Consider the following 13,321-nt stretch of genomic DNA (forward strand, 5'->3'; position numbering starts at 1 on the left):
GGCTAAGTCAGCAGACTGCCCAGTGGGTGTGTACAGCCAGACCTGGTCTGGCTGAATGCACTTGCAAAGAGTAATTCACTATCTGATGGCACAGATAGTGGAAAATACATCCTGCTCCATGTTTTGTGAACAACCCTTCACTTGATCAAATTGATCCAAGATAATTAAATATTTAAAAAAGGTGACAGCTCGTACCAAGTTATAAATAATCAGTAAACAGGAAGTCAGTGAAGGATGGGGCAGCTTGTCAGCTACTATCGGGGGGCAGTGTAATACAGCGATTGGATTATTGACTTTATGTAGCTTTCCAGTAGGGCTGGGCGATATGACCCAAAATTCATATCTCGATATTTTTTAGCTGGATGGCGATATAAGATATATATCTCGATATATCTTTTTTTAAAGCCATAAAGTAAGAACAAAAAGAGAGTTCTTAGTCAAAGCTGTGTCCCAGATGTCACACAGGCACTTTTATTAACATAGAGCAGATGTACATAAAATTTACTCAAAAATAAATTATGAGCATTTATTAAATAATAATGCTCCATAAATAAAAGAAAACAATGTTGTTTTTGTGCATAACAAAAAGCTCACAAATGTGCAGTCAAAATGAAAAGTAAAAGACGAGCACTATAACAAAGACAGATTTCACAGCTGCTCTGTTCCCCACTTGTACTGCGTGACTGACAGCCTGGAGTTTGTAATCCGCTTCGCAACCACGTCTCTTAACAGGTGCCATTTATGGTCCTTATACACAGTAAGGTAATATTACGTTGAAGCACAGTACGTATCACTCCGCGAGGCTCAGCCGTAATGCTCCGACAATCCATCAAGCGGTGCAGCCCCGTAGCTTACCAAAGTCGTACTAAAACATTTTTTGACAGATTGCTGAGCGCCGTGTTCCACATAAAATCGGTTCGCGGCCATCAAGCACAACCAGAATTCATACATAAGGCGCGCTGTCAACTTTTGAGAAAATGAAAGGATTTTAGTCCGTGCAGCACCTCTGGGCTGCATGGCGTTAGCGTGGTTAGCTCGTTAGCGTGGTTAGCTAGCTAACACGTTGACGCCGTCCAGCCCCACGCACGGGGCGATGCGCAGTAACTCGTTAACGGAGATTTGCCGTGTCCATCTTGTCGCTTCCTGCAGGTGAAGCGATGGGGGAGGAGGGGGAGTTGTGTTCAGTGAAGGAGAGGCGAGGCCGAGTAACGTTGCGTAAAGACGAAAGTGGACGAAAGAAAGGCAAACTTGCGGCTCCGCAAGTATAATTATAACGTAACATAGACTATATCGATATAAAGGATATGGTCACATCTTATATCTCGTATAAAAATATATCGATATTTTTTAAAAACTCGATATATCGCCCAGCTCTACTTTCCAGCAGTTACAAAGAGCTAGTGAGAAACTGTAGAAATTCCTTGCATCTGTCATAAATTAACTGTTAAGGCCAAAAATTTGCTATCGAAGACATTACCTCAAAGTGGATCTTTTGGGTGTGACCATTCGTGCATATTTTAAAGAAAAGGGTCCGTTATCTTATTTAACAGAATTCTATACATTTTCCACTCATTTCCACACTTCTGATAAACAAAACCTGTTACTTCACTAATCTTCTAAAACAGCGCAACTCAATTCATTACCTCCTTGAGACATTTTTTCTGAGCTGTGACTTAAGCTGTGGCTTAACACAATTTCCTTGTTACCAGTCATAATGTTTTGTAACCCACATGACCTGTTCTACCACAAAAGGTAAGCCACAGGGGGGAAAAAAAAAAAAAAAAAAAAAAAAAAGTTAGACTACATCCTCTCAAGTCTATCAATACAGATTCATGAAATGAAAAGCAAAAACATTACATTTTGCATTATCAATGGTTCCAATATGAACATCAATGAAATTCTCTTGAAGCATGTAAGGCAGCACTACCTACACATGCTCCTCACTCTTTGAAGAAAACCCATCAACACAACAAATGGCACTCAAGAACCTCGTTATCCGTTAACAAAGAACCACATTAACCTTGAGTGATCTTGCAGCTTAACTGGTTTCTTTTCTTCTGTCCAAATAACTGAACCATGTGCTGGTGTTGACAAGCCCTACATCACAGCACCCAAGACTGCATTTGTACTGATGAATGTTTATCCAGACCGTGCCAAGAAGTTGTCTATCGGTCTTCAACAAAACACTTGTCCAGAAACAAGTGTTTGGAGTACTTCAGCAAAACATTCTGCACAGATACCAAAAAAAAAAAAAAAAAAAAAAAAAAAGTGCTTACTGACAATAATCAATGTTCCTGGCAAAGAGAAAAAGAAAAACACTTTCATCACTAGAGTTGGACTAAATGTTAAGCATGCAGCTTAATCAATTCCATACAGGAGACTAACAGGTGCTAAGTGACTGTAAGCTCCTCAACACTGTCATTAGGAGCAGGTGGTTAAGTGAACCTACAAGTTAAATGGACTTAGCCAGCTAGCCCTTAAGGGAGTGGCAATAAAACAAGATGGACTCCCAGCTATTGGCAGTGATGTGGTCTAAAGGACTGCAGAGAAGTGGGCTGCAATCTGTTCCAAACCTGGGAGGGTTTTCAAAAGCAAAAGCCAGGCTTTCCTGCTGGCATAAGGACAACCTGACAATGGAACAAATAATAACAGCAATGAGGTAAAAATCTAAGTAGTGAGGAGAGGAATGGAAATATTTCTGTGCAATCGCATCTGATCTTCTTACATGTTCGTGTGCATAAATGAGTTTTACATCACAGTGCTATGAGGGGGGGGACATTCAGACCCCATTGTGTGTACCTCACTCAGGCTTGGTGCTAAGGAGAATGGGGGGGTGGGTGCTCAGAGGATTAACTGGAACAGCGGGACAGAGGAGCAGCTGGCACTGAAACTTCACCTGTAAGACTAGGGACACTTGTGTGAAGCCTACCCCATTCTTATATACTGAACACACAGTGAAGCATTCAAATCTGCCATCGGTCAACCCTTACCGCACCAAATGGTTACTTACATTTTATTGCTGGTTGGAGCTGCCCTGGCCCACGAGTTAAATATTACCTTTCAAAATAGCATAGTCTCTAATCTATTACCCCACTCAAAGCAGGGGTGCCGTAGTAATCAAACCGAGAAACGTGTGAGGCGTGACTTTAAAATTGGAAATCAAGGGGATCCGGGAGGAATTCAGTAGTGATGTGCGATACTACAGATTTCGATATCGAGCCGATACCAAGTAAATACAGGGCCAGTATTGCCATCATCAATACCAATACTACCTTGGGAGCAGTGTGTCATGACATTTGCAAATTCTGAATTTGTTTTAAAGACCACTAAATTGACAATAATTAGTTAACACAAAACCCTACAGCTTTCAGGATTGTTTTTGTTTTTTAAGGGGGTGTGGGCTGGAATCTAAATGTGCCTGTCTTTAAAGGACTTTATGTCAACTTCTGTTTAAATGTTCTATAGGTGATAAATAAATAATGTGACAGTCAACAAAAAAGGTTCATGTTTGAGATACATTTCTTCATTTTTAATAACTAACTAAATAAACAAATAGTCAAAGGAGCTTGCAAAGAAAAGCGTCTGGACTTCAAGTTGCTTCAAGCAACTTAAAGAAGCAACTTAAAGAAGTCCAGACGCTTTTCTTTGCAAGCTCCTTTGACTACGATGACCTGGATGACTGAGAACCTTCACAGACATAAATAAACAAATAACACAATTCAGTAGGCTATATACTGAACTTAGAGGAGAGAAACAAAGTATCGATCCTTTCACACTAGTATAATCCACTACCAATTCCAGTGTTGGTATTGATACTGTCAATATTTGGATCAATCTGCCCAACTCTAGAATTTAGCCCCATAAGAAACACATAGATAAAAGACAAATGCAGTTAAATGTAGTCCAAGGGAGATTGAAGAAATATGCCATTATGTTACAGGCCTGTTACATTTTCCACAACTTCAATTCAAAACAAGAGCCAATTACGAGTTTCGATCGAAAATCGAGAATGGCTGGGCTGTAGAGAAACCAGAGATGACATCACTTTTGGCATATTAAATCAACTCAGTGGCTACTCCCTGTCCACCAGCCAACTGGTTATAGACAGGCGGATAGTCAATAACACTGAAGAGCCCGCAGCCAGATTAGTTACGATCTCTGTGACCGGGCCGGGTAAGGTGAGGACAGATGGATACCGATCCCACACCTTGCCTCCATGCTTCTGATAGCCACACCCCTGAACTGTCACACACATAACTAAATACACATTGGCAGACTTTCATGCACATGAAAGAGGCAAAGGATAATAAAAGATACACAGCCAATCCAAAACAAACACACATTTTATTGTTGTTGTGAACTTTGCTTCTTCTCTGGCAGTTATCTAGTTATCAATAGTTCTCAGTTTTCCTGTATGCAAAAAATAAATAAACTGTGGTACCCAACAAAGATGTTTTACCCTTTCTTAGGGAAATTACCAGGATAAATGAGACTAGCCAAAAACACAATATGAATATAATATTATTTAGAAGTGCAGGATTAATTCAAACATAAAATATATTTGTTTTTCATTGAAATGGTCACACATAAGAGTAAAATGGTAGACTTAAGGTAATACAGACCAACTTACATACACAGTCACCTCCTAAAGGCCGATTCAGAGCCAGAAAACTCAATTCGTGCTTTAGCGGACATGAAGGCTGCACGTGTCAAAGAGGGGACAAGCTCTGAGGCATCATATTACTCATACAATACAAAAACTAATCTAGTTAAAACCGTTGGCATTTAGCCACACACAAACACAGGACTCATTGTTTACAGTTCTCTCATTACCTGTTCTTTGTAATGCTACAACACAAATACACCCTATAATATAAATACACCCTATAAATGTATTTTTAAAACATCTTTAAAAACCATTTTGCTGTATTCTACAACCACAAAATATCTGGCTTTAGGAAGGCATTCAAGGCTACCATAGTGAGCTAACAGACATATTTCTAAAGTGCTGAAGTACCGTTTCAATAATTACAGTGCATTGAGACTGGCTTCAGTTCCAGACAGAGTACCAAAAAAAATGCAGCGCCAGCATCCACTACTCTATCCTAATGGGCAGCAAAGTACCAGCCTCCAAACCACAGTGATGAGCATTACATCCTTACCATCCCACAGCTACAGAGAGAAACACAGGCAACAAGGGTGAAGGATGAAATAAAGTTTAACCCTTAAAGTCTTCCTAAACAGATGTAGTGGAGCAGGGTTCAAGCACACTGGTGGTAGCCTCACAGCCCTGCACTCACAATTAATCCAGCTTTTTGACATTCATGCATGTAGACACTGATGGAAACCAAAGCTGTGGTACCACTTTTTAGCCAACTTTAGCAACTAGCATAGCGCTACAGAAGAGGAGTCCGCATTAATCAACATGATAGAATTTACCATTTACTTTCAAATATCACAACTATAGCTTTCAACCAAACAAATGACATTTCATAGAAAGGTATTGAAATTATCTATTTATTTCATAACAAGTAAAATGAAGGCTAATAATGTGTTACTTAAAAGGCTATCTGGGAATGCCGAATCGGCTGTGGATCGGCAAACTCTGCAGTGTTGTGGTAAAACTGACAATAGTTAACTAATGTGACCTAGTGCAGAGGGGGAGAGTGTTACTGTAGGTGTGTGACCATCAGTTTAAAGATCATGCTCTTTTGTGCCAGTTAACATGTAACTCAATAGACTGTACAAGACAGCCAATCACAAGCCGGCTCACAAAGAAAACAAATCTATGAGAGGTTAAGAGCACAAATTCTGTGGTTGCTTTTTTGGTCCCACAGTGCAAATAATGAGATCTTGCCTGCAAAAATCCCACTTCATCCCCTGGCTGCAAGTATTTTATTTTCAAAATTCCCATGAGTGGACTCTGAGCCACTCTAACATTATGCAAATCTGCTGGTGTCCAATCTACTAAAACGATCATGAGACAACTTTTAGGGGTTAAAAGTAAAAATGTATATATAAATAAAATACAATTTAAATAGAAAACAAAACCCTAAATGTGAGTTTCTTCCCAGTGAGTTTATTATAAACGAATAAACCGCATGTAAAAGCTGATAACTCAGCAAAGCTCCCTTAAATATGAGCACTTCTGGCTCCATTTTTATTTAATAAAAATAAATAAATAAAAATTACCACAATGCTTGACTAGAAAAATGAGATGCTGTATCCGAACCCCTTTGGTTTCTCTTAGGATATTTGTCTTTTTGCAGCCATTTTTCTGCCTTTTGTTTGCAAATTTAATTGCATATCAAAGTCCCATAGTGTGAGCACCGAGCATCATTCTAATTACCTCACAACCACTCACACGTTTGGTTTGTTGATATGGAGGTGGTTAACATCTAGCTATTGGGAATTTTTCATTCTGATCAGAATTTTTAAAAAGATCATCATATGAACTTTCCACCAGATCAGACATGAGTATAGTACGACAAAAGTGTGGATTGAATTTCCATGAGTGTGGGACTGAGACGGACTCTGGTTACAAGATGTAACCAGCTCACTTCCAGGAAAATGCAAATACTCCATGCTGTGCAAGGGTTATGCGCTTTTCATTCATCTGCTCCGACTTTTGACATGAAATAAGGTGACTGATTGACATGAGCTCTAATTTCTTTTCAAAATTTAAATGATTAATACAAGAATGATTTCACAGGGGCATTAATACTCTATTGGTTAAACTTGCCTTCTTTTTAAATTTGCCAGTAGGTCTTTTTTTTGGACTACCTACAGCATCTTTTCAGAAGTTTCTTCCTGTTAAAAGGGACTTTTTTTCTTCCCACAGTCACCAAGTGCTTGCTCATAGTGGGCCATGGGATTGTTGGGGTTTCTTTCTAAAATTCTAGTGCATTTACCTTCCAATATAAATGTCTTTAAGTGTCTGCTGTAGTGATTTAGCACTACATGAATAAACCTGAGTTGAACTGAATACGATTTGAACCCCAGACATCATATCCACTCAGAGCCGATGCACACATGATGAGCCAATGCAAAGCTGAATAAATAGCCAAAAATCAGGAATAATGCTATAGAATATCACTGCAGTTATCAAACTGAAAGTGAAACTTGAGACATAAAATTGCCACTTTTATTTACCCATCACCTCAAATAACAATCCCAGCACTGACAGTCTGTTAGTGTTGTAACAGTTGTTTATACTGTTGCTGGTCCTTTACCTTTTTCCTGTCATAGAGAAGTCATAATAGGCAACATGTTTGGAGTGTAGAGAATTGAATGTTAAAAAAAACAACTAAGCGCTGCAGCCACTGTTAGTGCTTTTATTTTTTTTTTAATCTTTCTGCATTTTTCCAACCAGACACAAACGCGACCAAGAATCCACCTGAAGGCGCCTCGTAGCTGGCAAGGTTTGACAAGGAGGTATCTGAAGCATTCCATGCAAAACAAAAGGACAGGTTTGTTAATCAGTTACAGACTTGCTCCCTAGTGCACTGTACCCATTTACACAAGCCAGTCACACTAGATTTCTCAAACGCAGCCACCTGCATTTTTCGCACAGACCGTCACGCCTGAAATAAAACAACAACTGCAGTCTCCCCATTAGGCACCACTGCCCAGGCTCAGTCATAAAACAAGCCTTAAAGTTTACAAGCCAAGCATACCAGGGCTTAAGGATGTGCGGAGAACTTGAAGCAAATGCTTAAATCAATTCCTCCGATTCAACATAGTAGTTTGTTTTGGGGTTTTTTTTTTTAAGTTCTTGTACTAATAATGTAAAAATGTTTCATGTGCTACTGATAGTTTGGATTTTAAAAAGGAGTTCATAATACTTGCACATTCCTGTTTATAAATCCCCCTTTATCCAGCCATTGAAGTTTAAGGTTACAGAAGACACTGAAATGAGAAAACTATTTCAAGCCCTTCTTCTCGGTTGCTTTGACCTTTGGGAAGAGGAAGAGGAAACGGGGGTGTGGGCAGGGGAAGTGGCTGTACAGTATGAGGGGAGAAAAAAAAAAAAAAAAAAAAAAAAAAACCCAACCAAACACAGCTGTGTCCAAGTTCACAGGCTGGCAAAATATGAGAGCCTTTTACTTAACTTTAAAGCTACACTCCATCATATGCTGCTAAAACAGTAGATATCTGATGCATCTTCATATGCTCGACATCTGTGACCAGGAAGTGCACAAATACACCAGCCAAGTCACTCAAATTCAGTTAAAAGGTGACTGCATTTCTCCATTCGTTTCCGATGAGCCTTTTAAATGGGGCAGAAGTGCAGATTTTGCCAGATTCATCCTCTGAAGTAGGACACAGCAGCAGTGAACCTGTAATGACCCTCTAAGAGCTTAGCCAGACAGTCAGAATAAACAGAGAAGGGTGGGTGTCATGTGGCTGTGTCATCCACACCCTGTGTCACATCCAAGTGATGAAATGGGTTTGGGAGTAAGAAACACACACCCAAATGCAAGGGCCTGCATGTAAATAACATTTCTGAAGCCAGGGACAGTCACTGGTCCTGATTCCAAAAGCCCTGCCACACCACACCCAGTCAAGCCCCAAAACACAGTGATTATGTAATGCAGACTCACAGCCAAAACCTGAAGGATAAACAGCATCGCTCTATCATTGAGATCTGCAGACGGTGCCTCTGATAGTCTGCCTTACTTACTGCTTTGCCAGGTGGAGAGTGAGATCACCCCATGTGCAGAGATGCAAATATGAAAACAGGCCTTGATGGTAATCTTGGAAAGAAACTACTAAGCTGGCAGTGCCAAGAAAACAAAGGGTGCACGGTGCTTAAAATGACTGGGGAACTTAACGCATGAATGGCAAAGTAAGATTCTCAGATGAACGCCTAAAGATACACCACATGAGGAAAAGAAAACACAAGATGCCCACATATCCAACTTTGCACGCCTGGTTCCAATTTTACCTCCCCAATAGTCTGGTTTAGAGTTTCTGGGTGATTTAAACGCCTCAAAGGGAGCTTTAATAACACCGATTAGCAGAGGGCCCCGTCGTTCTGCCTCGCAGAACAATAGCGTGTGTACGCCAGGGAGGCTGGCGTGAAGCTGCTGAGTAAACTGAATCTGATGCCAACGGAGACCCTGTCAAACAGAGAACCTGGAGCACCGTACATCGGGATAAATTTCACCCCGAGACAGAACGGCACACCGGAACCACCGCCCAGCTCCGTGCTAACGTTTCACATCCATCATCCCATCAAGCTACACACCGACCACTCCACACCACAAAGAGGGCGTCTGGCTTCAAAACAAACGCTGCTTTCTTCATTTAAGAGATGCTAAAATAAAACAAAGAGGGTGAGCCCTTCTAGGCAGAACTGTAATTTTTAAATTTAGCAGAAAACTGTGCAAAGATGTAGCCTAACTCGAATGATGTCGCTCGCGGCAGAAACGTTACAGCGTAGTAAATTGTCCGTTACCTTTCAGCCGTCGTTAAGACTCCCGAGGAAACAAACAGTCGGCCCCTTTCTGCCCCTCAGACGACGCGAAACGCACTAAATATGCAGGCGAAGCCGTATATTTTACTGAACTAACAATAGAGCCGCGCGTTCAGCGGCGGGCGTCCCTCCTCGTGTCCTTCCCTTCACGTTTGAGCAGCGGCAGGAGGCGACGGGCTGCTCCCCTTAATGAAGGACGGACCCGAAGGGGAGGAGTGGCGGAGGAGTCCGGCTGCAGACTGAAGGCGAAGCGTGGCGGTCATAAAAGAAAACGCAGATTAAATCCCACCGCCGGCCCAATCAAAGGCGCGAGCCCCGGCGGTTATGCAAAGCAGGAGTGACGTGGTAGTCAAACCGTGTCCCTGTGTGAGCGCGTGACTTTAAAATTGGAAATCAAGGTGGTCCGGGAGGAATTCAGTAGTGCTGTGCGATGCTACAAATTTTGGTATCGATCCGATATCAAATAAATACAGGGCCAGTATTGCCAATACATAACAGTGTGTCATGACATATGACATGAGTCATAATCAACTGGCAAGTTGTGAACACGTTTTAAGGCTACACACACACACACACACACACACACACACACACACACACACACACACACACACACACACACTTTTCAGGGTCGTTTTTGTTTTTTTGAGGGGGGTGGGCTGGAATTTAAATGTGCCTGTTTTTAAAGGACTTTATGTCAACCTCTTTTTAAATGTCCTATAGGGATAAATAAAATATATTCATGTTTGAGATACATTTTTTCATTTTTAATAAATAAATAACACCATTCAGTAGGCTATATACGGAACTTAGAGGAGAGAAACAAAGTATCGATCCTTTCACTCTAGTATCATCCACTACCAATACCAGTGTTGGTATTGATACTGTCAATATTTGGATCAATCTGCCCACCTCTAGAATTTAGCCCCTGCAAATTTGTGGCTTCAACAGCATTGCTTTGTCCTGCAGACACACACATCTTTTAAAACACAAGCACATGCTCTGACCAAGCTGAGATAACCTTGTCCTTTTTCCAATTTCATCCTCCCTAAGCCAGGATAACAAGATGGAGTATCTCCAGTTTGTAGATACGACCTAATCCTGCTGCTGCACAGAGTAAACAACAGGAACCATATCAGATTAAACTCCTCTTATAGGCCTTATGCACAGCATGCCTCTACCTTGTTTTATCATCTTTTCCCACAACTGTGGATAGAGAAAATCTTTTACCCCCAGATTTTTACTCATGAAGCTCCTCTGTGAAATATTAATCTTTTACTTTACTTTTTCCTATTCTCTTGTTGATTTTGCTTACATTTTTGTGTAATTTTCACCCTATTATTGCACGAGATAGGTGAAGAACAGAGTGCAGGCAGGTTGGATCGGGTGAAAATTAGTGTCAGGAGTGCTTCTGGCTGAAGAATAGCAGCAAGAGTGAAAGGGAAGGTTTACAAGATGATATCGAGACCTGCTATGAAGTACGGTTTGAAGATGGTAGTCCTGACACAAAGATGGGAGTAACTGGGAGTGAGCAGGATGGACAGGATTAGAAATGAGTAGATCAGAGGGACAGCTCAGGTCGAGCGCTTTGGACATGTACAGAAGAGGGAAAGCGGATATACTGGAGAAAGGATGTTGAACATGGAGCTGGAAAGCAGGAGGAAAAGAGGAAAACCTCAGGGAAGATTCAAGGATTTAGGGGAAGAGGACATCGATGTGACAGAGAAGGATGTGGGGATAGGGTGAGAAGGAAGGAGACGAGCTGCTGTTGTTACTATGGGAGCAGCTTAAAGAAGGAGAAGAAGAATACGAGTTGTTTTTGTCCTTTTAAATTCAAGCTACAGTTCATTAGGAGCCAGCGGTGATTTATTCAACCAGGAGTTTTCCAAGAATCTCTGCTTCTCCGCGGGGACAACGCCACTGAAACTCTCTGCCTCAGATTCCTTCACCCACATGTTTGCGATCTGTACTTAAAACCAAAATTCCTGACAAAGAACTGCAAGAGCTGCACAACAGGTTTGGATAGTTATATCCAAAGAAAGCGAATAAGAGATTGAAATTGTTAATTATCTGTGCTCACACTTTGGTACAGTGTCCACCGCCCTATGGTACGAACCCACAATAGGTTTTAGACGCATGCTTTTATTTTCTTATCACAATGAGACTTTGAGCTGCAGCTGCAGGCTCAGTGAAACACTGAAAAGACAGAAGGATACAAAGACGAGCAAAATGGGTTTGGACAGCTGACATCAGCTGTTGTTTTCTCTTATGAGCACGGAGAAAGAATGAGGTTATTTAAAAAGAGAGGCCGTGGGTAAAGAGAGAAATCTGAGTGAAGGGGAAGAATGAAGGTTTAGCAAAAAAAATCCTCAGCCTTGGACTCGCTGGTGTACAAGTTCTCACTACACTTCGATGGAGACTGAGAAACAGAGAGAGAGAGTGTGTGTGAATCATGTGTCTCTCCATCCCTGCTCCTTTCAGGACTCTGGCAGTTGTTTCATCAGCTGCCTGTCATCCTTTCCAGTCGGGAAGGGGCCCTGCGCCAGAGCGAGAGGGGAAAACCCAAAGCTCCTCCAAAAGTTTAACTAATTCTTATTTTAACTCGTTGCCTCCTCTGAAAGCCTACTAGAAGTAACCCTTGAAGCTCTTTTCTAAACTGAGTGCTTTCTGTCATAATTTCTGCCTCATTATGACACAAAACGACTGGGTATGCATCAGAGGTTAGGAAAGGTGATCTCTCTCTGTGCAGCTGCCCTTGGAAACTATTTTAATGGTCATCAAACCAAATCTTTACTGATCTGTACTGAGGTGTCAAAACTTGCCACGGGAGAGGTCGTTCAATGTTGTGTTTATGGAGGAAAGCGTTAAGGAGATTTATTCACTTCCTGTTTTTTTTATGCAAACTGAAACCTAAAAACCGAAACGATTTTTAGTCTCCATCTTTTAGTTGCATGAACTGAAAACTAATGGAATCCATCATTATTTCACAGGACTGAAAAAAAGCTGTTATCCCCACACATCCTGCTCATCCATTTCAGATGATCATAATGTTGTTACACAAGGGTGTGGCTCAGCGGTTAAAAAAAAAAAAAAATCCTTAACAGAATTAGGATAGACTGAGAATTTGAAAGGCTTTTATGCACACACTGTCTTGTTTTTAAATCTGCTTCTTTGCTGTGGTCTTCACTCACCCATCTCCCCAAACACCTCACAGTAAGGACAGCTGCACACACAAAACAAAGCTCCCCCACACACAGAGACACACATGCTGACACACCAAACGGAACTCAGGCGCTGATACAGATTGAGTGACACGGCGCGTAAGATGAGGGGGAAGGAGACGGTCCTCGCCGCTGCCACTGCTCCTGCTGCAGGCCTGCGTTTTTGATCTGGGATGCTTTGTTAATTTAAAAGCCTGTGAAGTTCAAACGGCGAGTCACAAATGAACAAGCGGCATCAAACTGGGATCAACAAAAGGACCACACCTGACAATAGCATACTGCTACAACTGAGACCATTAGAAGCTTTTGGAAAGACGATTTTCCCTCTGGGCTTTCACTGAACATCAAAGGTGCTGAGTGAAGTAGTCCTACACATTCACACACATCAAGTGGAAGAAAATAGTGACAGCCTCTAATCCAACAAGATGGATGGGCCATGTTTATGAGAGACATTACACTGTGGACCTTTCCTTCTGCCTTACACACTCCAACACGAGGCACCATCAGAGCGGTTGGCTACATAATGCATGATGATATTAGGTTAAGTGGGTGGAAGGCAAAGATGGGCTACATGAGCTGCTGCCAAAGCTTACTTAGGACGCTCAGCAACCAGGAAATGAGC

General features: G+C 41.5%; 1 protein-coding gene across 3 annotated transcripts in view; it reads right to left on the minus strand.

Annotated features, from left to right (window-relative positions):
• The window catches only part of prr36a (proline rich 36a), a 29,596-nt gene extending 19,798 nt beyond the window's left edge, over positions 1-9,798 (minus strand). For all 3 annotated transcript variants that reach the window (XR_003272622.1, XM_026170517.1, XM_026170515.1), the window contains exon 1: positions 9,461-9,798. The gene's annotated coding sequence lies outside the window, so the exon portion shown is untranslated. The remainder of the gene's footprint in view (positions 1-9,460) is intronic.
• Between the last annotated feature and the right edge of the window lie 3,523 nt (positions 9,799-13,321).

This window comes from Astatotilapia calliptera, chromosome 6, assembly GCF_900246225.1.
Source record: "Astatotilapia calliptera chromosome 6, fAstCal1.2, whole genome shotgun sequence".
Classification (NCBI taxonomy): Eukaryota; Metazoa; Chordata; class Actinopteri; order Cichliformes; family Cichlidae; genus Astatotilapia; species Astatotilapia calliptera.